The following is a 26,976-nucleotide window of genomic DNA, read 5'->3' on the forward strand; positions in this document are numbered from 1 at the left end:
GAACAGCTCCATGTTAACTGAATTTTTTGAAAATGTCAAACTGAAACCACTACTTACTTTAACCTTTAATAAAGTCAATAGTGCTGTGAGATGTTTAGAGATTTTTGTAGCTATTCAGGAGTTTCTCTACTTGTCTCTCTTCCAACCTCCATTTCAACCCTCAACCAAGATGGTGGTCTGTATAGTAACAAGCAAGAAACAGAATGAATTTCAGGAAATATTTTGGGGTTTTGAGGTACAGTCATAATTGCCCTCTGGGAAATTCTCATTCCATTACTATTGGGTGTTTTATTTTAATAGGAAGGTCATAGTTTTCTTCCCTAATTGTTCAAAAGTTGTAGACATGGCTGGCAAAATAAGAAGTATGGAGAATTGAAGTGAAGTTTACAGGACATTCATTCTGGATTAATATAATTATAAATTAATTCCTCAAGGTAGATACCTATGATTTGGAAAAGCTATCATTTAACACAGCATCAGATAGGCCCAGAACCAACTGATTGGTGAAATATGTATGAAACTTTAAAGTATTTATAAGCACAAGTTCTGTTTGATTATTATATGGTATAATGAATCCCTCAGTTCTTGGTTTAACATTATTTAACTAATTTGTCATATTTTTATTAAAACACATATATTTGCTGATATGATTTGATTCAGTAAAAACATCCAAAATAACATTTAAAAAAATTTTTTTAAGATTTTATTTTATTTTTTTATTTATTTGACAGAGAGAGGGAGATCACAAGTAGGCAGAGAGGCAGGCAGAGAGAGAGGGGGAAGGAGGCTCCCCGCTGAGCAGAGAGCCCGATGCGGGACTCGATCCCAGGACCCTGAGATCATGACCTGAGCCGAAGGAAGAGGCTTAACCCACTGAGCCACTCACATGCCCCCAAATAACGCATTTTTATTATGAAAAATTTAACCATTGTTATTGAATGCTTACTAATTTCTAGGAAGTACACTAGGTACTTTACATACATTATTGCATTTACTTCCATTTTGTTTAAGATTTTATTTATTTATTTATTTATTTATTTATCTATCTATCTATTTATTTATTTATTTGACAGAGAGAGAGAGCACAAGCTGAGGGAGCAGCAGGCAGGGGGAGAGGGAGAAGAAGTCTCCCTGCTGAGCAGGGAGCCCAATGATGATGCAGCATGGGGCCTGGGATCATGACCTGAACTGAAGGCAGGTGCTTAATGGACTGAGCCACCCAGGTATCCCTATCGCATTTAATTCTTAAAGCAATCCTGTTACCTATTATTTTACTCACTGTAGGCAGGGGTTATATAGATTTGTCAGATTAAGGCTCTATCAGTTCTATAGATATGACCATTGATTTTTTTTATGATAACCAAAGTAATTTAACAACTCATATTTGAGCATTATCATGCAATTTGCAATATCCTGGCCTATTAGTAGATTCTTTTTTTCTCAGTAGGCATAATGGGATATTTTCATATAGTATTATAAATAAATCTTCCATAAAATATGAATGCTCTATATTAGAAATAAAGAACAAAAACATAAAATGAACATAGTAAAACACCAAAGTAATCCCATTTTAATTGATTAGACTAATATTTTATAATGTCATTGCTCATACCAATCACTGTTCTCATTTTACATTTGGATATATATGTTCTAAATATTAATACACAGATAAATATATATTGGTAGCTACATAGAATATGTATAGATTTTAACTAGGATCACATTAGTTTTATCACATGATATGCTTTTAAAAACTTAAGGTTTACTTTTCTTATATAGTGAGAAATTACTTGAAGCCACAATTTCTAATGGTTGTATTCCATCATATTAATTAATGTTTCTAAATATTTATTTTCTGATACAGTACTTGATTTCTGCAACCTTAATTTGCAACCTAAATCCTGTGCTCATAATCTAAAATTTTATATCTGTACGGTGCTGTATATAATGCTCTACGTGTGTATGTTTCATTATGTTAAAAATTGTGATTAAATCATATCTATATAATCTAGGGTAGTATAATTTTATTTGAAATGGAAATATGATAAAGAGTTTATATCATATATCTTGTTGACTAATCTTAATGGCAAAGTGGTCATGGCTTTCAGGTGAAGAATTGTCCTTAGGACTTCAGTTTAACAAGTTAGAGAAGAAGAGAAAAGGTGAAAGGAAATTATCAGCTATCATAAACCAACTCAGACACTCTGTAATTCCTCCTTAGTTCTTTGATCCATAGCTAAACATACTTCTGCTGATCCAGAATACTTTCTGAATGATGACAAACATATTCAGGTACTAGTTAAGTCTACTTTTATAATGAAGTTACTTTTTTTTTTTAAGATTTTATATATCCATTTGACAGAGAGATCACAAGTAGGCAGTGAGGCAGGCAGAGAGAGAGAGGAGGAAGCAGGCTCCCTGCTGAGCAGAGAGCCCGATGTGGGGCTTCATCCCAGGACCCTGGGATCATGACCTGAGCTGAAGGCAGAGTTCTTAACCCACTGAGCCACGCTGGTGCCCCTATAATGAAGTTTCTTATTTTCATATTGAGTTAGTCCTTTAGAATTTTTTGAGCTTTTTTTTTTTTTTTTTTTTTTTTTTTTTTGCAGAGTAAATATGTGGGGGACAGAATAACCGGAACTGAGTATGAGCCATCTGTTATACACTAATAATTTTAAGGTATTCAGTGATACCTTATTTAATGGATTTTAAGTTTGCTTTTTTGTTTTAGGAAGAAGCTTCGTTACTGACAGAATATAGTGTCATGAGAAAAGAATGGAAAAGGTGATATTCTGCTTGAGAATGCCTTCACATACACCTGATCGTATGATACTCTCCTGCACACCCATTAAAGCCAACTTTAGAGAGAACTTTTAATACCAGATGAGGAAGTTAAAACTAATATAAGCTCCATTGCCAGTGTTATGTTGATTCCAGATCCTCCTTTTTTGGTTCTGTCAAATGCACTGCCTTGTAACATTGTAACAGTGTTGATAATGACAAAAATAAAAATCAGGGTAATATGGCTTCAAGTAGAGGGAAATAAAATTGAGTGATTTAGATGAGGCTAAGTTATGAAAAGCCTCAAAAATTGGATGGAGTGGCGCCTGGGTGGTTCAGTTGGTTAAGCAGCTTACTTGTGATTTCGGATCAGGTCATGATTGTGAGATTGAGCCCCGAGTTGGGCTCCATAGACAATTTAAGTTCTCTCTCTCCCTCTCCCTCTGCCCTTCCATCTCTTCAACCCCCCCAAAAATTGGATAGAAATGTCTAGAAGTGGTGCAGCAAACAAAAGAAAGACCTTTAATTTGGCAGAATGAAAATATTTTGGGAAAGATTAATCAGGGATAGTAATTTTATCTTTTAGTTGCTAGAACCTAAATAAAATATTGAATTACATAGATTAAGAACATCCTATATTACCAAGTAAGTTCACTTAATAGAGCATAGAAGCAACCTATATGGTGTATTCAATCATCAGTCATCAATAGGACGAGTTAAATCAGTCTTCAATCAAGTAACAGCTTTAAGCCCAAGAAAATAAGAATATCACAAAGTAACAAATCATTCAAAAGGGGATCAGGAAAAACATGAATTAATAGAATATAAACTGTCCTAAAAATTAGGAGTCTTACCTAGTTTATACCACCATCTGAAATGGCTTTCTTAATTCATTGGGCCTTATGGACCTACCGTGGAAAATGAGGGAATTGAAAATCATTATCTTGAAAGTTTCACCTTGCAATATTAATGTATTTCCCAATTCTAAGATGCACATTTTCCACATTTTAACTTCTCTGAAATCAGGACATGTCTGTATCTTCCAGTTGTCATTGTCCAGGTACCAACTATGTTGTATTTGTTGTTGCCTGCTCATATGCACTCTTAGTCATTGCTTTTAATACCATTTCAGCTGAGTTATGTTACTAAACAAACATGTTGAGTTTCATTGCTTTACACTATTATCAGTAATTATAATATCATGCGTTTTGGAATATAGAATTATTTGGCCATGAAAATACAGCACTGGGGTGCAAATTTAATGCTATTAAAGAAAATATTTATCATTGGGGGAGTAAACACCATTTCATGGTTTTGTGCAAAGAAATATAAAAATGCTTCATGAGACGGAAGAGAGAGTCCCATCATGAGTAGACGTTGCTTTTGTAGGTTTTGTTACATTCTTTTGGAATTACCTCATATACTCCAAGAGATGTCACTTTAGGCAAGAGAAATTTCCAAATCTCTTGGAAATAGAAAACTTCAAAGCAAAAAAAGCTTGTATGACTAGATCATGCTAAAGCAACTTACAAATTGCTTTAAATTAAAGCAATATATATTAATTTAGATTGTGATCTATTTCTTCTTCAATTGTTTTAGTGAGCCTTACAATTGATGCTGTTTTAGATCTGAAGAAACTCGATATGTGAGTATAAGCAGCCAAAACGGATTTTTCAAATTTCAGGCATTATCTCACATATTTTACTCAACATGTATGATTCCGGATCTCTTATGTAGTTGACTCTTAAGTTATGCAGAGTCTTAAAAAATTGCTTTAAATGCACACCAGATTGGAAAAATAATTCTGTTTTTTAATGGGAGGAATATAAGTTTTAGTTCTACTTTACAATGTCTGCATAAAACTAGATATAGAATCAACATTATATCCAATTTTATACTTAATATCACAAGGAACTTGTGAGCAAACTCTAAACAAATGGACTGAACCACTAAGGATCATTAATTGAGCTGCACTGACAGCTGGGAATCATTAGAAAGAGATTTTCTGCCCTTAATTCAGTTGTAATTATCACACACAAAAAGTTATGATCAGAGGCTAAATGTCATCCCTGCATCAACAATCTTGGTAAGTTTTATAACTTTCAATCAGTTTTCAGATTCCAAATGAAAAATCCCAGATTACCCTCCAATCATGAAGTGCCGTCAGATTCTCTAATGCCAGAGTAAAGTAAGCACAGTCCTTACCTACGTATTACATAGAAGGCTAAAACTGTGAAAAACTGCTTTCCAACGTATGTGTGTTTTAAATAGCCAACTCTGCAACATTTTCCCAAGAGTTGCTTTTCTGGGCTTTGTGCGTCAGTTATTTTTCTTCATGGATGCAGCAGTGTTTTGCAATTATTGGCCATCTTTTACTCCTGATTTCCCTTGTAGAAGATTGATTAGCACAATCAGTCACTGGAAAGCAATTTTCATCACCAAAGGCAGCTTCTTTTCTCTCTTGATTAGCAGCCCTGCTGCAAGTTATTCAGCAGAAATAGATAATCCGCAAGAACACTGCCAGACGAACATTCTGATAAGAAAAAGAGGGTTGAACCTGAATATTGCTGACAGTATCCCCGGCAGACAATTGATCAAAGAATCCTTGCTGCCTCTTGTTTTTGTGATACTATTCTTTTATTTAGACAACAGGGCCTTCAGTACTGGTTTTTGTTTTTCTCACTTCCGTATGAATCTGTGCATCTTTGAGAACACATATTTGCCCGTGATCTGTGTGAAGTGAGGGAGGATGCCTACCACATATCACTCTCACAAACCGATGATTCCTTATTTCCACATGTATTCTGTCAGCCACACTAAAAGCAGTGAGTGTCTGTCTGAAGGAATAAGTCAAATAAAATTCAAGTGAACCAGATAATTGTTTATTCCTTTAAATTATGTACTGTTACATAATAAATATTAGCTCTCCAATTTCCATTTAAAATCACTTTAGGGAGGAAATATTTGTGTTGTCAGAGGGATAAAAGGGGGAAGTTCAGCAGTTCTTTCCTCTGCTGGATTTACTTTCTCTGCTCAGAAAGAATAATGCATGTGGAAGCAGCAGAATAGAGGGGAGAAGTTAATAGATTTTGGAACCGTACGTATTAGTAGTAGGTCTACGTAGGTCTACTACTAGCAGGGCTACATAATAGCTGTGTGGCCTTGGGCAAGTGAATTAACATTTCTGAATCTCCATTCTCTCATCTGTAAAATGAGCACAGTCTTATCAGCATTAGAGGTAATGTATACAAGAAGCCCAACTCAGAGTAGGTTCTCAGTAAATGAGAGCTTTTAATTACCTGCATCTATATCTACCTACCTACCTATTTATTTATTTAGGCATCTAGATAGGTAGATAGATAAAATAGAAAAAAAGACTAAGTTGAAGCTCTACTTTCCTGTCCCTACCCAGAAGTGAAAGAGATAGAGAACCCTCATCTAAACATGTAACTTCACCAATTTTAGCTCACACAGTGCTGAAATACTAAGTTGCCCAAGCAGTGCTACATCAGATGAGAAAACAATCTGGCCATCCAAATCCAAATGGAGAGCCATTTCATTTTTTAGACTTTAGTCTCTAAAGAAATGGCTATGTATGTTTACATAGACCCTTTCCAAAAAAGGTCTTAGATCTAATTTGTATGATATGTCCCCAATCATAACATCTTATAGATTTATGAAAATAAATGCCATCCCCTTTTGTTCTTGGATCTGTTCTTCATAAACTAGAGTGATCTCCTTAAAATGTCAAGTGGACCATGCTAACTCCTCCCCAGAACTTTTCAAGGATTTCCCATTATACCTAAAATACTATTTTGAATCCTTTGGGAGCTGACCTTTGCCTTCCTCTACACGCTCTTTGCACTCCATTGCCGTGCCAATGCCCTGTCTGTGCTACTCCCTCTGGGCCTCCTTTCATTCCCTCCAACACTCAAAGGTCTCACCTTAAGGACTTTGTTCATCTTTGTCCTTGCCCTTTTTATACTTGGCTTCTTCTCATCCTTGAGGCCATGCTGCACATTATTACTTTTCAGAGAGGCCTTCCTTGAGTCTTCAGTTGAAATTAGGTTCCTTGTATACTTTAGCAATATGAATTTACACTTTATACAGCACTCCTCATGGCTCTTCTCTGTGTCTACTTACGTGATAGTGTATTCCCTCCAGACAAGTCAATATGTCTGTGCATGGGCTTTATCTGTTTCACTCAACACAGTATCCTTAGAACCGAGTGCAGTGCCAGCATTTCTCAAAACAGATGAATTAATGCTGTCTCAAGTCTCCTTTAAATGGACAGGATAAATTCAGTCAATGGATCTGTTAAAAATAAATATATATTTCTCCCCTTCTGAGGATCTCCTGCCCATATGGCTTTGTTTTGCTATTTTTCTTATTCAGGTGGTTATAAATGGTTGCTATAGATACTGATATTAATCTCTGAAATCTTTTCTATAACGGAGTAAGAAAATAGTGTCATTAGGGGAATATGGTTTAATTGATGAATAGAGGAATTCAGGGAATGTCAAGAGGACAGAGTGCTATTTGGGGCCATGGAATATGGGAGAAATCTCCTATATCAAGGTGATCAATGGAGTTGAAGGATAAGCATATCCAACATGCAATTTAAATTTACTTGATATACCATGTTTATACATTTTTCAGTAGAATGCTGTTTAGAATCATATTCTATTCACATTTGGCTTGGGCCCTCATGGAGTAGAGTGTATGTCTCATATTAAGTTTTCCCTTAGGATGGAAGAAAAGGAACACTCCTGAGACACAGAGTGGAGGATAAGAATTAACTTAAAGCAGACAGCTGGAGCTGGAGCTCTCCCTCTTCTCTAACACCCCTGCCAGGAATTTACAAAACTCCTTGATGGGACATTGGACTATCTATAAGGATCTGAGACCAATATTACCTAGATTTTTTTTAAAGCCCCTAGACTGTGTTTCTAACAAAGAGCTTAGGGTTGTTAAGCTTAAGGACATCATATAGTTGACCAAGGGCTACAAATATAACTTATTAAAAACAAGCTTCAGATATTGATGTTAGAAATGTTGTCTAGGAATTATTTAATAATTCTGTTAACACTTTGTCATCTCTGCCATAAAATAGGCCATAAGTCCATTGAAACCACATGAAAACAAAAAAAAACCATTTTTTCCTAATGCTTTACAGTTTTCCAGGATCTAGGAAGACAGCTTTCTATATGTTATAACGTTTTGTAACTGTAACTTAAAAAGTATTATATGTATGTAATGAGCTAGACAATAAAAGGTTTTTTAATTGCACACATATACATACATACACACTCAATAGAGATAGAGATATACACATATCTATGCATGCATATATAGTATATATTACCTGTATCAAAATATATCTAGTAGAAGTATTATAAATGATTTCCCAAGATAACTCCTAAATGTATAGATAATAAAGCTTATCATTAAATTTATCTAACCATTTATAATAAAACCTAAATCTCTAGCTCTAAATCTCTAATGTTTGTTCTAAATTAACAGCTCCAAGCTGGCATTTTTATGTTCTTAACATTAGAAAATTATACTTTTGTCACAGAAAATTACAAATACTGAGCATAGTTAAATATATTCACAATCCCAGTTTCTTTAATCCTGAACATTTAGCATATTTCATCCCTGAATTTTTCTCTGTAAGCTTGGTAGTGGTTGTTGCTCCTGTTTCTTCCTCCGTTTTCTCCTCTCCCTCCTTCCTGCCGTCTCTTTCTTTTTTTCTTTCTTTCCTCCCTTCGTTCTCTAAGTTTGTTATGTTAAAAATGTGTTTTTAATTCTGTTTACAATATAGCTCTTAAAAAATAAAAGGAGTCTAGATATTTCAAGGCAAAACAAACTCAAAGTCCACTCATGAGATACTACATATATCATGTGAAAGCAACAGTCTGATCTCTAGGTTATGAAAACTAGAATAAAAAAGTCACTACAAAGAAAATGTCCAACTTTCCTGCTTGGCAAAGTTTGGGTGCAATTCTGCAAAATGTTTAATAAGCTGAATTTTCCCATTGTGTCACAAAATGACAAAACTGAAATCCATGCTGGGCAGTTTCAATCTAAATCCATAGCTACACAAAACACCAGATACTACATTATACCTGTTAGTATAACAATATTTTCTTAGAGAGTGGGAGGGAAGGCAAAGTGACTACAGGGAATGAAAATGCGGGAAGAAGAAATAGTGTCTACTAGATAGCATAAACTAATGGTGAAAAGAAAGCCTCAGTATATCTCCTAAGGGTGTTAAGACTATACTTCAACTTTGGAACATTAGTTTAGACAGAGAGAGGAAGGGGCACCTGGGTGGCTCAGTTGGTTAAGTGTCTGCCTTCAGATTAGGTCATGATCTCAGGTCATGGTCTCAGGGTCCTGGGATTGAGCCCCACACCGGGCTCCTGCTTGGCCGGGAATGTGCTTCTCTCTCTCCCTCTGTCCCTTCCCCTGCTTGTGCTATCTCTCTCTCTGCCTCAAATAAATAAATAAAATCTTTTAAAAAATTTAAAAAAGATGGGGTGCCTAGGTGGCTCAGTGTGTTAAGCCACTGCCTTCAGCTCAGGTCATGATCTCAGGGTCCTGGGATCTAGCCCTGCATTGGGCTCTGCTCCACAAGGAGCCTGCTTCCTGCACCTGCCCTCCCCCCTCCCCCACTGCCTGCCTTTCTACCTACTTGTGATCTCTGACTATCAAATAAATAAAATCTTTTAAAAAATTTAAAAAAGAGGAAGAGTTTGAATCATTGCAGTTAAGCATGAAAAGTGCAAATATGATAGAATAAGCCCAATGGAGGATTCATAAAACATGTTTGGAAAAATCTGTTTTATTTGTCCTGATGAAGAAAGAGTAAGTTTATCAATATCTGTCATCCTTCATGGACTGTTGTTAGCAAATTAATAATAGCACTCCTACCTCTGCACTTACTAATTAGGACTTCTGAACAAATGTGGATTATCCCAGGAAGTGAGGTCACCAAGTAAATCTAAACCATTTCTTTCAGTCATGTTAACCTTATCCACTCTATTCTCCTTTATTTTTTTTTAAGATTTTATTTATTTATCAGACAGACAGAGATCACAAGTAGGCAGAGAAGCAGGCAGAGAGAAGGAGGAAGCAGGCTCCCCGCCGAGCAGAGAGCCCGATGTGGGGCTCGATCCCAGGACCCTGGGATCATGACCTGAGACGAAGGCAGAGGCTTCAACCCACTGAGCCACCCTGGCGCCCCTATTCTCCTTTATTTTTATTCTCCTTTTTTTTTTTAGCACTTGAAGACAAGAGATTGAGTTGGCAGATACTGTTTATGGATCCCTGAAGTGGTTGACAGGTAAATCTCAGTTTTATTGAAACTTCGATAGTAAGAATAGGATTTGCAGACTGAGCAAGGATATTGGAAAGGTCCATACTAGGTGTTTTGTGAGAGGCTAACAGAGAAGCCCCTTAGTTTCTAGTTGAGTTGTAATTTTCTTCATATAAAGTTGTTCATTTATTTCTGTTTTCTCATGTCCATTCAAAACAAGACTGTTAGCTTTACTTGTTTTATTCCCTTCTGTTTGGTTTTCTTGAGACACTCTATTTTATTTGGTGAGGATGTCCTCTTGACTCCTACTACAGGAATAGGTTATTTTGCTGCTATATTCCTGAAGGTCTAGGTGGTTGGTTTACAAGGCATGTTGAAGACTGGACCCTAGGGACAGTAGGCTTTGGTCATGGAGAAATGGTTGGTTGTGTGGCACTTTGAGACATGTTTATACTCGATGTACACCCTGAAATTTCACTCACATTTACTTGTGGTACAGAAACTTCACTAGCCTGAGTGTTGGTCACAGATGTTGCTGTTGCAACTGGAGCAGAACTGTTACTGTCCCAGGAGCTGTCAGGACAAGTCAGTGGACCTGTCTTCAGAGCAAGATTCCAAGAAATTTAAATTAAGAAAGATTCCATAGAAATTTCTAGAAGGTTAATGCATAGGCATGAAGTTATCACTGTCCACTGAGAAGAGGAGACTATGGTCACTCAGACATACCAATCTTACATCTTCTGTTGAATGATTTTTCCTTTTCTGAGGCACATGATTAGATAGTATTGAAGTTGATTTGTTTCTACATGTGCTACAGCAACTTTCGCATGAACTTCAAATAGTTTGCTACTTCCGGCATGCCTGTGAACTGTATCTGTGAACAACTGAATATCATAGGGTAAAGTAACACTGAGATTATCAGAGTTTTTTTATTTTTTAGACACTGAGTCAATCACCTCTATAGTATGAAATTTTTTCATATTCTTTCTCATCCTCCTTTTCAGTCTTACTGTGGGCCAGTTTTCTCCTTTCGCCTGGATGAAATTTCTGACATGACTTCTAGTTTTTCCAGTCCCTCCTAAACAATAATAAAAAAATTAATCTCTTTAAAGCACTGACAAGTTCAATATCATCTCATAATGACTCAACTCCAGTCTAGTGGTATAGTAGTGGTATTTCAATTGCCAAACTTATTCAGAGTTAAGTTTTCTCCCTCCTGAGCACAGAGCTTCTTGAGTATTGGAAGCTCATAACAGGAAAGGACAGAACTATCAGTGTCTTATCTTATCTTCATTGTTTGTTGATTACTATATGGCTGACCCCAGGGCAATGGTGAAAAGGACAGGAGCTTAAGTGGCTAGACCAGTTGGAATCTGGTATTGGGGCACTTTGGCGATAGTCTTTCCTTCCTAAGGGGTGCATTTACAGGGTTCTTAGCAATTTTCCTATTGGAGACCTCCCACTGCAACTCCTTGGTGGGAGGAATGCTTTTTGTCTGGTTGGCTATATCCAAACTCACCCTTGGCCTCTGGGCTTTCAGCTCTTTATACCTGGGGTCCCTACGTATCTCCAATCCATCATCTAGGTCAGAGTTAATATTGATAAACCCAGATTGGATCCCTTTTTTCAAGTTCATGTTTGGTCTCCAGGAAACTGCACCTCTGCTCAACTTTGTTTGAAAGAGGAGCTGGCTCCCAGGGCAACCCTCTCCACTCTGCCAGCAGAGTGAGGGGACAGTACCAGCCAGAGAGCTTGCCTTTAGAACTAGTAGGCAGAAGTCATAGCTTTTCCTCTCGTTCCTTGAGCTCTTACAAACACACTTAAAGATTTTCTTATCGCTCTCAAAGCTCCTATCACTTAAGTTGAGGGAAGGTGAAGCACAGCACAATTAAATATTTCTTGAAATAAATCCTCTCACCACTACCCTCCCCTACATTCCCACCAGCATGGGTAAAATGAAAAAGAAAATACCAAGTATTAGTAAAGATGGGGAGCCCCTGGAATTCTCATATACTACTGGTAGAAGTATAAATTGGTGTAATAACTAGAAAATGCTTTGGCATTATATACTCTAGCCAAACATGTCTAATCTCTGTGACCTGGCAATTCCACTCTTGAGGCATATATCTAGCAGACAAGCAAGCATATGTTCGACAAAAGCATATTCATAGAAGATTTATGTTCTACATACATACACAACAACACACACAAATATATCAAAAACACAATATTGAGCAGATGAAGCCAGGCACAAAAGTATATATACTGTATGACACTATATAAAATCCTCAACATAGGTCAAGTTACTCTATGTTATGATAACAGTCAAGAATGGTGAGGAGATTGGCTGGAAGAAGCTTGAAGGAGGAATCGTGGCACTGGTAATATTCTGTTCCCTGATCTGGTGCTGGCGTTCTGCGCAAATTTAGTTTCATAAGATTTTATTGAGCTGAACGCTTAACAATAAATGCACTTCTCTTTTGAATGTAATACTTGAGTAAGAACTATAAAGCAAAATAATACCAAAACAAGCCAACAAAAATGAAATTAACTGTCTTGACTTTTTAATCTCACCCTCTTATCTGAAAGGAGATAGGTGATCTGTTAATTGTGTAACACTCAGCATTGGGCCACCCTCTTTGCAAATCCTGCATAGATGAGCCAGCCCCTTGGCTTAGATCGAGTGGTTACCAGGCAACTATTGTTCTCTTCTCAGCCTTTGTGGCCTCTTTCTGAGCCTACAGGAAGAACTGCATTTATCATCCTGTGACATAAATGATATGCTTGGTACAAAGCTATCAGAAACTTAGGGACCCAAATGAAGGCTCTGCACATGCTCATTGGCACAGACTGTAGGTCACAAGGTGCCCAAAACCTTAAAACAATAAAACCTTACCAAAGGGGACCCAAAATGACAATGTTTCTACGTTAGCCTCAAGGGTTACAATTCTAGACTCAATTCTGCCAAGATCTTTTGCTAATATCTCTCTTAATTCATATGGGTTATGGATTGACACAATGATGAAACAATTGGGAAGGCTTTGTGGAAAATGTGTCAGAGGGGAAAAGAGATTTATGCCATTAGCCTTTGTTAATTCTTTTATCATGATGTAGACAGGCTCTCTGAAATGAGCAAATTTTTAAGGTTCTTTGAGTCTGGTTATTCTTTCTCATATCCACATACATACTCTGGACCCAAAAGAGGCTGCACTGATTCAAGCAGTGCCCAACTATCAGGAGATTTGGATAGACTCTCTGAAACTGAATTACTAGTCACAGGCATGAAGATTTTCATGTTTCAAGATGCACACTGACAGATTGCTTTCTATTTGGCAATGTCACTAGCAACACACGGTATTATCAAATTTCCCAAATCTCTACTGACACTGGGTAATATTATTTACTTAAGTATCTGCATATATTATATGTGTATATGCATGTATGTATATATGTACATGCACCCACATATCTCTGATGGATCTTTCATAGGTGGAAATGGCCTTCCCGACATTTTAAATTTAAAGAGAGAGAAAGCATAGTGGCCATCATTTTACCTCCTACTTTTTAGGAAAAATCTTTTCAGCACAAAACGACCATTTTATTGAGTTGCTGTTATTCTAACAAAATATAAAACTGAGCTTCTGATCAATCTCTAGCAAAGAAACTCTATAAAGGAACATAAAGACAGTGGTCTCAGCTTCCTCAATTAGTTTAAAAATTGACAATTACATTAATCTCAGAGGACCTTGGTAGATACTATCTGAAATGGTATTCATTCTTTTGTTCAGAGCATTGTCTAGTGCCAAGCTAATGCCAAAGTAAATTATTAGCCATTATTTTTTCTTTCTTTCTATAGCTGGAATATGGAGCAATTCCTGCAGGGTTTTTTTTGGGGGGGGGGTATGTAGTTTATTATAACACATGTTGTAATTTCAGAACATATTCTCTTATAACCATCTGAAATTATTATTATCATGATTTACGAGACCATTTCTGAATGGGAAAATTTCTTCAGATATACCGAGGAAAATAATGGAGCTCTTAGAATTTTCTATTTTAGTATATTATGAAGCAATAAGACACTTGCTTTATAAAACTTGCTTAGAATCTTAATAATGCTTTTTCAAGATGCTTCATACTTTAAGAGAAGCTAGATTATTATAATAGAGCTAATGATTATTCTGTGTTAGTGCTAACATCTTTACTCATATTTTCATACTCTATAAAATACCAACTTTTAAGAGCTTTTTTGAGGTATACTTACATACCATACAATTCACCCATTTTAAGAGTACAGTTGTTTTTTAGTAAATTATAGAGCTGTGAACCATTAACCACAATCTGAAATAGTCCCATTTGCTCAGTTAAATTCACTCCACTGTCCTACCCTCAGTCCTTGGCAAAGACTAACATGTTTTCTGTATCTATAGATTTACCTTTTCTGGATATTTCATATAAGTGAAATTATATAATACATGGTCTTTTGTATTGGCTTCTTGCATGTAGTTATTTTTTCAAAGACTCATCTTTGTTGTAGCATGCAGCAGTAACTACTTTTTTGTTGATGAATAATCTGCTTTTTGGGAATACCAAGTTTTGTTTATACATGTATCAATTGGTGAACATTTGGGTTATCTTTAGTTTTTGACTCATATACAATACTGCTATGAACATTTATGTTTAAGCTCTGTGTGGATATGTGTGTTTATATCTTTGGGGTAGATACTTAGGAGTGAGTATCCTGGGTAGTATGGTAAATTATTCTCTCCACTATCACAACTCAGACAGCTGTGATGTTGGCCTTCCTTGATCGTTTGCCTCCAAGATACTTATTGTTTCAGATTGTTCTTGCATGTGGGTTGCCAGATCTGATCAGCTTCCACTGGCAGTAAAGCTCCTGATTCTCATGGCTTGCCCACTTTAATAGAATCACCATCCAGAATGAGCTTAATTGGGGGCAGGAGAAAAACGGGAGGAGGTACAGTTGAAATGCCATAGACGGACGTTTGTACCTGAAGCCTGAATTTCAGCAGTTTTTCAAGCTTCTCAGATCGTTGTATGCCTTTGGTTAATTTGCAAACAATGTTCGAACGTAACTGTTTTGACAGTTTGTCCAGTTGTGTGATTGTGTGTCGGGTAAATCTGCCAATCCCCTTACTCCACCATTCTGGAAGTCTTGTCAACTTCTAAATACCAGTTTTTAAACTTTTTTAAAAACAAAACTATAGAGGCACCTGGCTGGCTCAGTTGGAAGAGCACACGGCTCTTGATCTCAGGATTGTGAGTTCAAGCTCCACATTGGGTGCAGAGGTTACTTAAATACATAAAAACTTAAAAAAAAAAAAACAAAAATATCAAGGCTTCTTCTTTAGGCACATACACGTTTTCATATATAGATTACTGAGAATCTTAAACATTTTTCATAAAGAGCCTTAGGAAAAAATTGCTGTACGAGTATACATAGGGTAGATAGTGTTATTTCATGGAAATATACTAAGTTTAGGATGCAATAAAATATGAAGAACTTTCTTTTTGTCATGCTACCTCCCTGTAAAGGAATAAATATGAATCTTTACCATGCACCAATAATGGGGCAGCACTAATGTTTTACATTGTTTAGAAGACTTCGTTATCCTACTCCCAAATAATCCAATCCACCTGCACACACCCACACACATCTTGCCATGAGTAGTGACATTTAATTAATTATGCACATGATTTCCAATAGCTAATTTTGGATTAACTTACTAATGTCAGTGGGGGGCTCCATATATGCATAGTACTGGCCTGTTTCTTCTGGGAAGAAAAGGTAATGACAAGAAGATTCTGGGCTCCACTGCTGGGCTCCCACAGGCTATTTAAAAGTATTGAAGTAATGTTCACTTGGAAATCTCTCATTATAAAGTCTCTCTCTTTCCACCCCACAATGCCCCTCTCTGCTACACACACACACACACACACACACACACACAGTTTGTCAGTTAATTGCCTGTGGCAAAAGTTAATGTTCTAATAAACTAGGTATTAACTGATGTAATGAGTGGTATCATGTGGGTTATTGCCATTATAAACCATACTTAACAGTTTAGAAAATCAATAACATATTAAACAAAGGTTAGTGCTTCTGGAAGAGTTCCTTGGCAAACAGTTGTTTTCTGACAGATTGTGACTGATTCTTCTGCTTCTTGGAAGGTAGACACGTTCTGCTGCCTCAGTAACTGTTAAGAGTTTGTTTATATGGCAAAACCGCACGCACACACACATACCAGTGAACCAGAGAAGCATATCTCAACTTCCATCAGTGGAGCAGCTCATTTATGATCTACAGATTAGGCAGGAGGGAGGGAAAGGGAGGGCGGCCAAAATCCAGACCTGATGCTCCTTTCCTTTGCTTCCTGCACACACGAAAACATTTACTGACATAGATAATTAGAAGAAAAGCACGGAGTAGGGCGACATATTTGGCAGCTTTCTTTAAAAAGGAGCTTGCTGTACCCAGCAGGCAGGAGTGGTGCCGATCTCGCGCAAGCCCTCTTGGGGCCTCGTCTATCTACCTAACATTGCTGCTTACATACCTCCTCCCGAAGCAGCCAGCTGTGAAATGCAGATTCACAGAAGACTCAGAGCCAACAGTTCCCAAGGCAAGATTGTATTCTGTCAGAATACATTCCTCTACCTGAGCTTCTGGAGAGTCAAGTCAGAGAAAAACCGGGAAATACGTGTGGGGGCAATGGGCGAAGACAGCATGATGCGGACTAAGCCTTCTTGAAAGAAGGAGTTCACAGTCTCTATGAAACACGTGCTGTTGTTGTCAGAACCCTACACACCACATTCTAAGTCCCTTCAAGAGGCGTATGTCTGTAGGTTTTATCCTTTCTGCATAAAACCTCATTTCATGTTTACTTTCCCCTCTTCCCTACTATGTGTTCTATGGCAAAAAGTTATGAACATGAACACTATCTTATTAACACGCCAGAGGGGCAAAGGTACTATGAATTATTTGTAAAGAATCAAAGAGATACCGTGTAAAGTAGAATAAAGAACATTCGGCTGGGAGTGGGAAACCTGGTTCCTCTTCCAAGCTCGTGATAAACTACTGGGTAACCATGAGGAAGTGACAACATCCCCAGACATAAAGCTTCTTATGTGGACAACAAAGGACTGGATGAGATCTCACCTGGGTCCCTCCCAGTATAACGTTATGTGCCAGTGACTCCTGCACAATTCCTATGTGCAGTCACTACTCTGAGCCCTTCCCATTTCCTTTGATCGTCACAACACCCTTGGGAGGTAGGTGCCATCACCCCCATTTTGCTGCTGGGGAGTCATGTGTAAGGAACGTGCTACAGACACAGCCTGCAAGTACGTTAGCTCGTTCTTGGTATCCTAAAAACTATGCTCTGCTCCTCACCAAACCAAAATGGTATTAATGGGAAAAGCTATATTTTGTCATTAAAGCTGCCCTGCTAAGATCTAAAGATTCAAGGATTTACGATCCTTATGGTTAAGGATCTAAGGATTTAGCTGCCCTGGATTTAAGTTCTAGTATCTGAGCCGTGGGCAAACTATATTAATACATTGAGGTGTTTGAGTACCAGTGGATCATCAGCCACTTCTCAGACCTCCTCCATCATTGCCCTACACTTTCCCTCCTCACTACTATATGATCCATTCACTGACTATAGGGGAATTTCTAGAACTGCTTTCTGGGACCCTCTTCAGTATTTGGACCTGTCTCCATTTTTCCTGGACACTACACTGGAATAGTGGTTGTGAAGTACTTTAAATAGTGTCTCTGATAATTACTATCTTAGCTACTTTCCCTTCCCTTTACCTACAGGCTCAGACAGGATGAGTTGACTTCTGCCCTTAGAAGCTGTTTTTCAAAGCTCCTGGTTGAGAGTGAATGTTGATTTAGAGTTGAGGTTAATTTTGTTGAGTTGTTATAAATATGTTTCTCAAGCTCTTTGCCCATCTTCTGTCTCCTATGACTGTGATCCTGTTCAGGAATCTGGTTCTCAATTACCCCTACCCCTCTCTGAGCTTCTAATAGGATACTTTCTCCAGCTTTGCCTGCTCTGATGTCTGGCCTTATTCTCAATTACCTGCCTGACAATTCTTCCTCTTCTGATTACTAAGTTTCTAAATCTCTTCCTTGCTTTTATCTGCTCTGTGGCGTTACATATCTCCTCCCCTGATCTTCAGTAGAATGTCCTCCCTCTAAATTCAGTAGAATTTAGCTGGTTTGAGACCCCCAACTTCTGTTCTACCTGAGATTATAGGCCAGTGGGGATTTGTTGGGTTGGTCCAGATGGGCTAGTCCATGTGAGCGGTTTTCCCAATGTTACTTTAGGAACTTGAGGATATAGAAGGGAGACACTCATGGGATGATTATTACTCTTATGAATGTTTTATCTACCCCTCTACCTTAAAAGTAACAAAGGTGTTTCCTTTGCTACTCTTTTAAAAAGCCATTTGTTATCACTCTCCATCATACCATACATTTTTCTTATTTATCTTGTTTATTTTCTATCTTCATGGAAGGTAAGCTCTAGTAAGATAGGATTTTTTTTTGTCTTGTCCATGAATGATCTCAAGTACTTGAAACAAGCTCTAGCATAAGTCAGTCCTTGGAAAATACTTGCTAAACAAATAGGTAATTGAATCAATGGAACCTGACTCTGGTGTCTTGCTGTCTTTAACAACTGACTTAGAAAAGATATCTCCCAGTAGTTTTAAAATGAAATGAATGAAGAAAAAAGAAATCATTGTGCCAAAGTCAACAATAATTTGGCAATAAAATTATGCCCTGCAATAGACGGTGTTGTGTTTGGTCCGAAGAGGTGGAGAACTGGTCTGTTCAACTGAGTGGATGAATTGTGTCAGCTGAGTCAGAGTGGGGCAAGAGGCCAGAGCAGCTATTGTCCTAATTACTCAGCCAGCAAACCTCACGGAATTGGCCTGTAAATAACATACTCATCAGCTTCACAGAGCTCCCCACACAGATGATTTCATTTGAATTGATCTCCCCAAACCCCTTTCTAGTAGGTTTATGTGGATGTTTTCTGGCATGCCTGCCTGTTATGTGAAACTAATTTACCTTCAGGAAAATGCTCACCACACAGGTAATGGCAGGCAGAGTTCAGGTTTACCACACCCACTGATTGTTGTATGTGATAGAGACTGATTGTTGTGAAGGCAGTTTAATGGAAACAGTTTTATTTTGTATTTCTAGAATCATCTTTGAAATAATTATTTTTATTGTACCGATGACCTTAATCAAACAACAGAAGTTCTCCAAGTAAGTAGGCTTAAGAAAAAGGCAGATGTACACTACCAGCTAAATTCATAAAAACCAATAACAAGCATTTATCATCATCATTTCTGATATAAAGGAACAATGGTTCAATATTGGGAACACATATAAACAAACTTTAGAATGCTGATCAGTACCAACCAACTCTGCCTCTACTTCAGGAAACTACCACCCCTAGAGCTTCTTCTGCCTTGGTAGGAAGGTTTTGTAACCTAAGCTCATGTCCAGGCTCTGGGGAGGGGGTCTAGAGAGGATCTCCAACTGAAGACTCATTAATCCATGAGCAGCCTTGTAGCCATGTGATTTGAAAAGACAGTCATGCTAACCTGATTTTCATTCTTAGGGATTTGAACACAGAGAGTCAGAAATAATTTACAGGTCAGAAACTGGAGACAGAAGCTGAAGGGATGAAGTGAGGATATAAAAAGCTAACATTTACAGGGTCCCTACCATGTGTCTGCTACTACCTAACACCTTCCATGGACTATCTTTTACATCCTCATAATAGCTCTATGACCCAGGCACTCTTAATTTGCAGGAAGGTAAGTTACTTGCCCACACAATGACTGGTAGGGCCATGATTCAACCCAAGGTCTATGTGACTCCGGAGCCTCTTTTAATCACCACATGACACTGACTACAGAGGATAGTGAATTTGGTAAAAGTCAGGTTAAAATCAAGAGGGATAAAAACCAATGAATAAACAGAGAATACCAGTTGTTGGAGAACAGGTAATGCAATGGAATAGACCAAAAAGGAGTTAGGATAGCTTGTGGAAAACCATACTTCCCAGGACAAAGAAAAGAGAGCAATCTTTAGAATTGCCTTAGGTCAGTATGGCATTCTGCTGTCAGGTCCAATTTTAAACTACTCCTATCCCTGCATTTTACTTGAGAACTTCTCTATCCTTTGCCAATAAAATAATCTTTTAAAAAATTCTTTGTACCAAAGAACACCATAAAACTGCATTTTGGGGGCGCCTGGGTGGCTCAGTGGTTTAAAGCCTCTGCCTTCAGCTCAGGTCATGATCCCAGGGTCCTGGGATCGAGCCTCGCATCGGGCTTCCTGCTCAGCGGGGAGCCTGCTTCCAGCCCCCCTGCCTGCCTCTCTGCCTACTGTGATCTCTGTCTGTCAAATTAAAAAAAAAATCTTTAAAAAAAAGGTCCATTTTGGAGGGAGAACAACAAACACAACTATAGCATGTATGCTACAAATATCTGGTTCTTTCCTCCTATTTCTATGCTTAGTTGCCAACCTGTACCTTTTGGAGAGACAGGCATGCACATGGGCCTCTGGGAGCTGGAGCTAGGGGGGGATACCTGATGCTCATTTCTTGTTTGAGTGTCTCCTCCCTGGATGGGCCTTGACATTTAGGAGATGGTAGCCCCAACAAAGCATCTAGAACCCCATGCCAGCTTCTCTTTCTTGTTATACCAGAGGACTTTCCTTCAGGTGGTTCATTCTGCTGACTCCAGCACTTACTGGAAAAATAGGACTTTGGGGTGATCCCAGGGCTGCAGAAAAGCACAGTGGTGCTCGTAAGAAGTCCGGACCTGGCTAGGAAAGACATCACGTAGGCCTGTATGCCGTGCACTTCCGTTGGGAACCATTGGTCCCAGCTGTCTTGCAACTGAGGATGTGCACGTCCGTACAGTACCTCACACAGGCAGCTTTTCTGCCTAACAACCACAGCTGAACTCCAGGGCATGAGGGAGCTGTAAAGGTTTTGGCCCAACTTCTAGCATCGATGAATGGAAGAACCTTTTGTACTCTGAAGTTTCTCATCAAGAATGAGATTCTCATCTCCTACCTTGGAGTTGTCCATAGGAATTCGTTTTCTTCATCTTTGGATTCCTTCACTTTGTTCTTTACCTTCACTTGCTTCTTTCTGCAAGACTGAGTTAAATTTTAAATTCATCATCTGGAGTACCTAAGAGTCCTATTCCTTTGAAAATTGTAAATGAAGAAATGTTCTATAAAGGAAAGACCAGGATGACCTAGTCAATGATTGAATTGATTTTTTCCATCTTACAAGGTCCCAGTAACCTCACATTGATTAAATGGCAATGCACTTAGTTTTCAGAATGTGCTATAATAAATTAGATATCTAAATGTCAGATGAAACCAGGGCTGTCTGGAATTTCCTGATATGCTCCCTGCGCATGTATGTATGTGTTTGGTGAGTATTTGCATGTTGGCTTTTAATAAAGAAGAACAAAACTGCAATGTTTTCCTACGTTACTTAGGTTTTGAATGGGTTGATCAACACAATGTTACTACTGTCCAATGCATCAAAAAGCATTATTGTTAATTAAAGTAATGAATACTCAAGAGATTACAGAATACAGTTCAAGTTTTTAAGTATATGTTATATAAATCAAACCTGTTTTTGTGGATTTAAGAGAACATTTGTATGCTGTATTCATTATCTACCATAAATACATATATCTTTTATTTTGAAGAGTCAGATTTACTGAGATAGAATTTTTTTAAAGATTTATTTAGTTAGTTGAGAGAAAGAGAAACAGTGCAAGAGAACATACATACTGGGGGAGATGCAGAAGGAGAAAATCTCCAGGCAAACTCCCTGCTGAGCATGGACCCCTTTGAGGGGGCTTGATCTCACTACTCATAAAATCACAACCTGAGCCAAAGCTGAGAGTCAGTTAACTGACTGACCCACCCAGACACCCCTGAGGTATAACTTAGGTACATTAGAATTCACCATTTTGTGGTACACAGTTTAATGAATTTTGACAAATATAAACAGACATGTATCCCTCACCATAATCATAGTAGAGAACATTTCCCTAAAGTTTCTTCATGCCCCTTTGTAATCAATCCCTTTCTGAATCCCCAACTCTGGTCTGATTTTTGTTCCTATAGTTTTGACTTTTCCAGAATCTTGTCCTGTAATAGAATCTCACAGTATGTTAGCCTTTTGTGCCTAGCATTCTTCACTTATGAAGCGTAAGGCATTTGACATGCTTTCATATTGTTGCCTTGTACCAGTAGCTTGCTCCATTTTAACTCTGAATAGTATTCCATTGTCTGACATATCATAATTAGTTTTTCGTTCACCAGTGGAAAGACATTTAGGCAATTTCCATTTTGAGGTGTTATGAACAAAGCTGTTGGAACATTCCTGTATAAGGCTCTGTGTGAACATGTTTTCATTCCTCTTGGGAAAATACCTAAGAGTGGGTATTCATTTTATTTTCAAATGAATATACACACACATAAAATAATATATGAAAACTATATGTATGAAAGAACCTATAATTCTTACTAAGAAAATTTTATTCTTGCAAATGAGACAAATCTATGCATTAGCTGGGAAAGCTTAGTTGTTACATGAACTAAGGTTTTCATTTGGGCAATGCTAGCATGTGTTTAATGTTTGATACTCTGGTCCTCTCTGAAACTTCCAGAGAAATAATTCAGAAATTTCAGTGGCGTCGAGGCTTTTTTAATTTAATATTTTGCTTTTCTTTTTCTATTTTAGATAAGGTATAATATGTGTTGCCTGTACCAGTAGTTTGCTCTTTTTCAGGAATTTTGAATTTGAATTTGGAATTTTAAGATTTTGAAAACCTTTGTAAAACAATACATTTTCAAAATTTTTCTATAGAGTAATAAAAAATTAACCATTTTTCTTCACTGTAAGCAAAACTCCTTAAGGTAAAATGTGTTCATTTGTGCTCTAAATTTAGTTTAATCACAGGGCTGAAAGACAATATGGACAGTAAGAAGCTTGAACAAATACAAGTAGATAATTTTTGAGTATCTCTCCTCCTTACTGTTATTTTCCCTAATCTAGGACTCAACCTATCCTTGAATTCACAGGATCACAGACCCCCGTGAGTCCCTCTCAGTCCTCATAGTAGTTCATGACTTTATCCCTCTGCCTGCAGCATTTGGACCAGAGTGGACATCTAGACCTGTCTACGGCAATCACATGCTCTTCCATAAACCCTAGCCTGGGACTATCTAAGGCTTTTTCTGTGGGCGTGTCTGAGTCATTATGTTCAGGGACTGTGAGACAGCAATTTTTCCACTAAACTGAGAAGCAGAGAATGCTCATCTACAAGGAGGAGTGAAGCAGATGTGCAGAGGAATCAAGAAGTGAGATGAATGCTCCCAGTGTCTTTCTCAGCCAGGGTTCCAATCTGTAGTTTGCAGTGTTTCCTGAGGCCTAGAATACTGTCATTTTTTCCTGTGATCTGTGAAACACTTACAGAGCACAATTTTGGTTTAACTAAGCTTGATATGATTCCAATCACTTGACTTCAAAGAGTTCTTAACTGCTAGAATCAGGAGTCTTCTACTCTTCTCCACTAACTAGTTATGGCATCAGGTACGTTTACTCAGATTCTCTGGGCTCTTGTGTTTCCTGGGCTTGGTAGAGAAGAACACAGAGCTTGGAGTTAGTCAAAACTGGCTTCAGATGTGGATTTTACCACTTTTCCTTTCTGGGAGTTGAGGTAAATTTAACTCTTTTGAGCTTAGTTTTCTCTACTAGGAGAGAGATAAGGATACCTTAGAGTTTCTCTGAGACCTTCATGAGAAAATATTTATTAAGCGAGCAAGGTCATTGCTGTTGTATACTGAAGATGTGAAGAGGGTGACAATGATTACTACTTATAATTCTGTGATTTTCCCTTCACTCTTTCTTCATTTCCTCCTTTTCTTTCTATCTTCTACAAATATTTCATTTTTCTGTGCATTAAGTCTCATATTGAGAATGCTGCATGTCAATAAAGGTTAAATACACATTCCCCTAAAGAAACAGATTCTTATCCAGAAGACAGACTGTCCGGGGCTATAACAGACATGTGTATAAGAGGGCGCTCACCCACCAGGCAAGCTGAGGAGAGATGCAGGTAGAGTCCAAATAGCCCCTTTAGAGCGTTATTGCCAATCAAAAGTCTAGAGGTGGCACATAAAAGGTGCAGGCAACAGGTTTACTGACTTGAAAACCTGCAGTGTAAGCCCTTTATGAAGTGCTTCTTGAGATCTGCGGATGTCAACTTAGGCCCCGAGGTCAGATATATTCTCACAGTATCAAGCTCCTGGGGAGAATTAGTCAGGGTGGTAGGCCACTACGGTCCCTGGCCTAGCCCTTCTAAAAATGACAAAGAGTTACCATATGGTCCGCAGGCAAATGGCTAAATGGTCTCCTAACAGCCTGGAAAATTTGCTTGATCTCTGTTGCTCCAAAGGCAAATGTTTTCTTAACTTATAACCTAAGGCCGGTATTCCAGGGACTAGGGCCTGTGCCTGTGGCCCAACTTCAAAGAGCTCTTCCCACCATTTGACCATAACAGCAACATGAGTTAAATGAAAACTGACTTCCCTAAAAGTCCTCCTCTGAACCAAACTGTTCCACTTTATTGTTTAGGTCAGAATCAGCATTGCATCTTCGTGGTCCTTTAAATAAAAGCAAATTACTTTCTGTCTCTTCTAAATCAGAAGTGTCTGGACATACCTATCTGCTTTCTTCCAGACATGCTGACGGTGCTGCAAATTTAGGTTTATGAAAACAAAAGGGTTGTCTACAAGAGTCATGGTACGTCTGTCTGTTTGTCCACTTGCCTGTGTGGCAGCTGAGCACACATGGCACCCACAGCAGCTGCGGCTCCTCTGGGCTCTCTGTGAACTGCCTGACCGAGCTTTCTGCAGACCGGCCTGGAGTGGTTCTGCGGCTAGTGGCACTATGCGAGAGATCTAGACCTGTGTCTTCCACATAAGAAACTTGTTTCTTGAGAGCACCTTGAAGAGGATGTTGCATCCACTGCTGCTCAGTGAATATTAACCAGCAGAATTTCCTCAGGTGTCCATTGGGGGCGGGGGGGACTGAGTTGGCTGCCTCTGCAGCTTGTAGTTCTTCTCGAGGTTCTTGAGGGGAAATGGAACTTCATTGCTGGGGCTTCATTCTTCACCATTCAGACTGTTTCTCTGAACTCCTGGCGGCATCCTCAGCTCGGATGGAAAAGTGGATGTCTGACTCCTGCTGACTGTTAGGGTTTTATTGCTTTGAGAGATCCTGGCACCTCTAGCAGGTTTTGGAAGCCACACATTCTTTGTGAGGCCCAGTTTTGAAGTATTCTCTGGCTGCTTTTATATCAAGTATAGCTCAAGGAAAGATCAGTTTTCCTTCTCTCTTACAGCTGACTCTACCAGCTCTGAGCCAAGTGATTCCTCTGAAAAATGGGATTTAGTAAATCCTCATCTTTTGTGGTAGCTGTTTTATTAGACGGTTGTTGAAAATCTGCTGGAGATGATGAAACCCATCCAAACTGGACAATTAGCTAAGATTTTAGTTATGTTCTACAAATTGGGCAGTCAGAAAGACTGTGACCCTGTGCGTTGTACAGACCCTCTTAGACTCTACTGCGACCATCTCATCCTCTGCTATGTAAAAAAAAAATTATCTACCACTGATAGATCAAGACATAAGCAGACATCGAAGCCAAAATTCTGATGCCAACCATTTCAAATTTATTTACGCTTTCTTCACTGAACATTTTCATTTGAACCTTATGAAGAAAGTTCAGAAATATTAATTATAGGTTAAGATAGTAACATCGTTTGCATGTTTCCTTTCATGTCAAAAAACACCATGCCAAGGGAGCAAGGTTTTTCATCTTTCACTGATGGTTGTCATCAGTAACACTGTAAATCTATCACTTTGTACAAGGCATCTCAACATGCATTGTCCCACTTGATCTTCACAGCATTACAAACAATAAATTCTATGGGAATTTAATTTTGTGTGGTGGTTTCAGATCCAAGGAGGCCTCAAAAGGAAGGTGGAATGTGAGCTGACCTTTGTGGAAAGGGAAGTGAAATCTGCATGAGCACTTCTTCAAGAGCAGATGGCAATCGATCTACCTCTAAGGGGTGTAGCCCTCTTTATAACCCCGTTGACACCAATGCACGTGCACAGATGACATCTCTCTCTTCGTGACCTTTCATACTTTCTCATCATGGATGTGCCATAGGCTTTCCTCTTACCACTCTAACCCCTGACTTCTGGACCTCTTCCATCTGGGAATATGGCAAAGGGTTGTGTTAAGGCATGGCCCAGACTGGGAGTCCAGACCTAAATTCTAATCCCAATTTTGCAGTAGCTGTACAATATTTGATGAGTTTCATCTGTTATGAAACAAGGAGGGTGGTTGACAAGAACATCCTTTAGGTGACTTCTTTTCATATAGAGCTAATTACAGAGGTATGAGCAAGATTAGGGAACCCCAGGGGAATGATTGAAGCACCTAGGGACCTGCAACAACAGAAGCCTTTACCACACTTGAAGGAGGAAGGTGTTTTGGTGAATGGTGGAGAGAGGGAGCCTTGAGGGAAGGGTTGGTGGCAGAAGCTGTAGTTCTACGAAGATACAGCCACTGCCACAACTGCCCTAGACAGGAGAAGGGACAGGAACAAATTCCATGACCTTGCTTTCCTTCTGCCCTCCAAGCCCCTGTGGACACCTTTTGTTGACCAAACCCAACAGAAGCCAGAGTGTGGAGGAACCCAGGTGGTGTACACTGAGCCT

General features: G+C 38.5%; 1 pseudogene; it reads right to left on the minus strand.

Moving 5' to 3' along the window:
* Positions 1–25,209, minus strand: part of LOC116582221 — a 72,164-nt pseudogene extending 46,955 nt beyond the window's left edge.
* Positions 25,210–26,976: the final 1,767 nt, after the last annotated feature.

Source organism: Mustela erminea, chromosome X (assembly GCF_009829155.1).
Source record: "Mustela erminea isolate mMusErm1 chromosome X, mMusErm1.Pri, whole genome shotgun sequence".
NCBI classification, from domain to species: domain Eukaryota; kingdom Metazoa; phylum Chordata; class Mammalia; order Carnivora; family Mustelidae; genus Mustela; species Mustela erminea.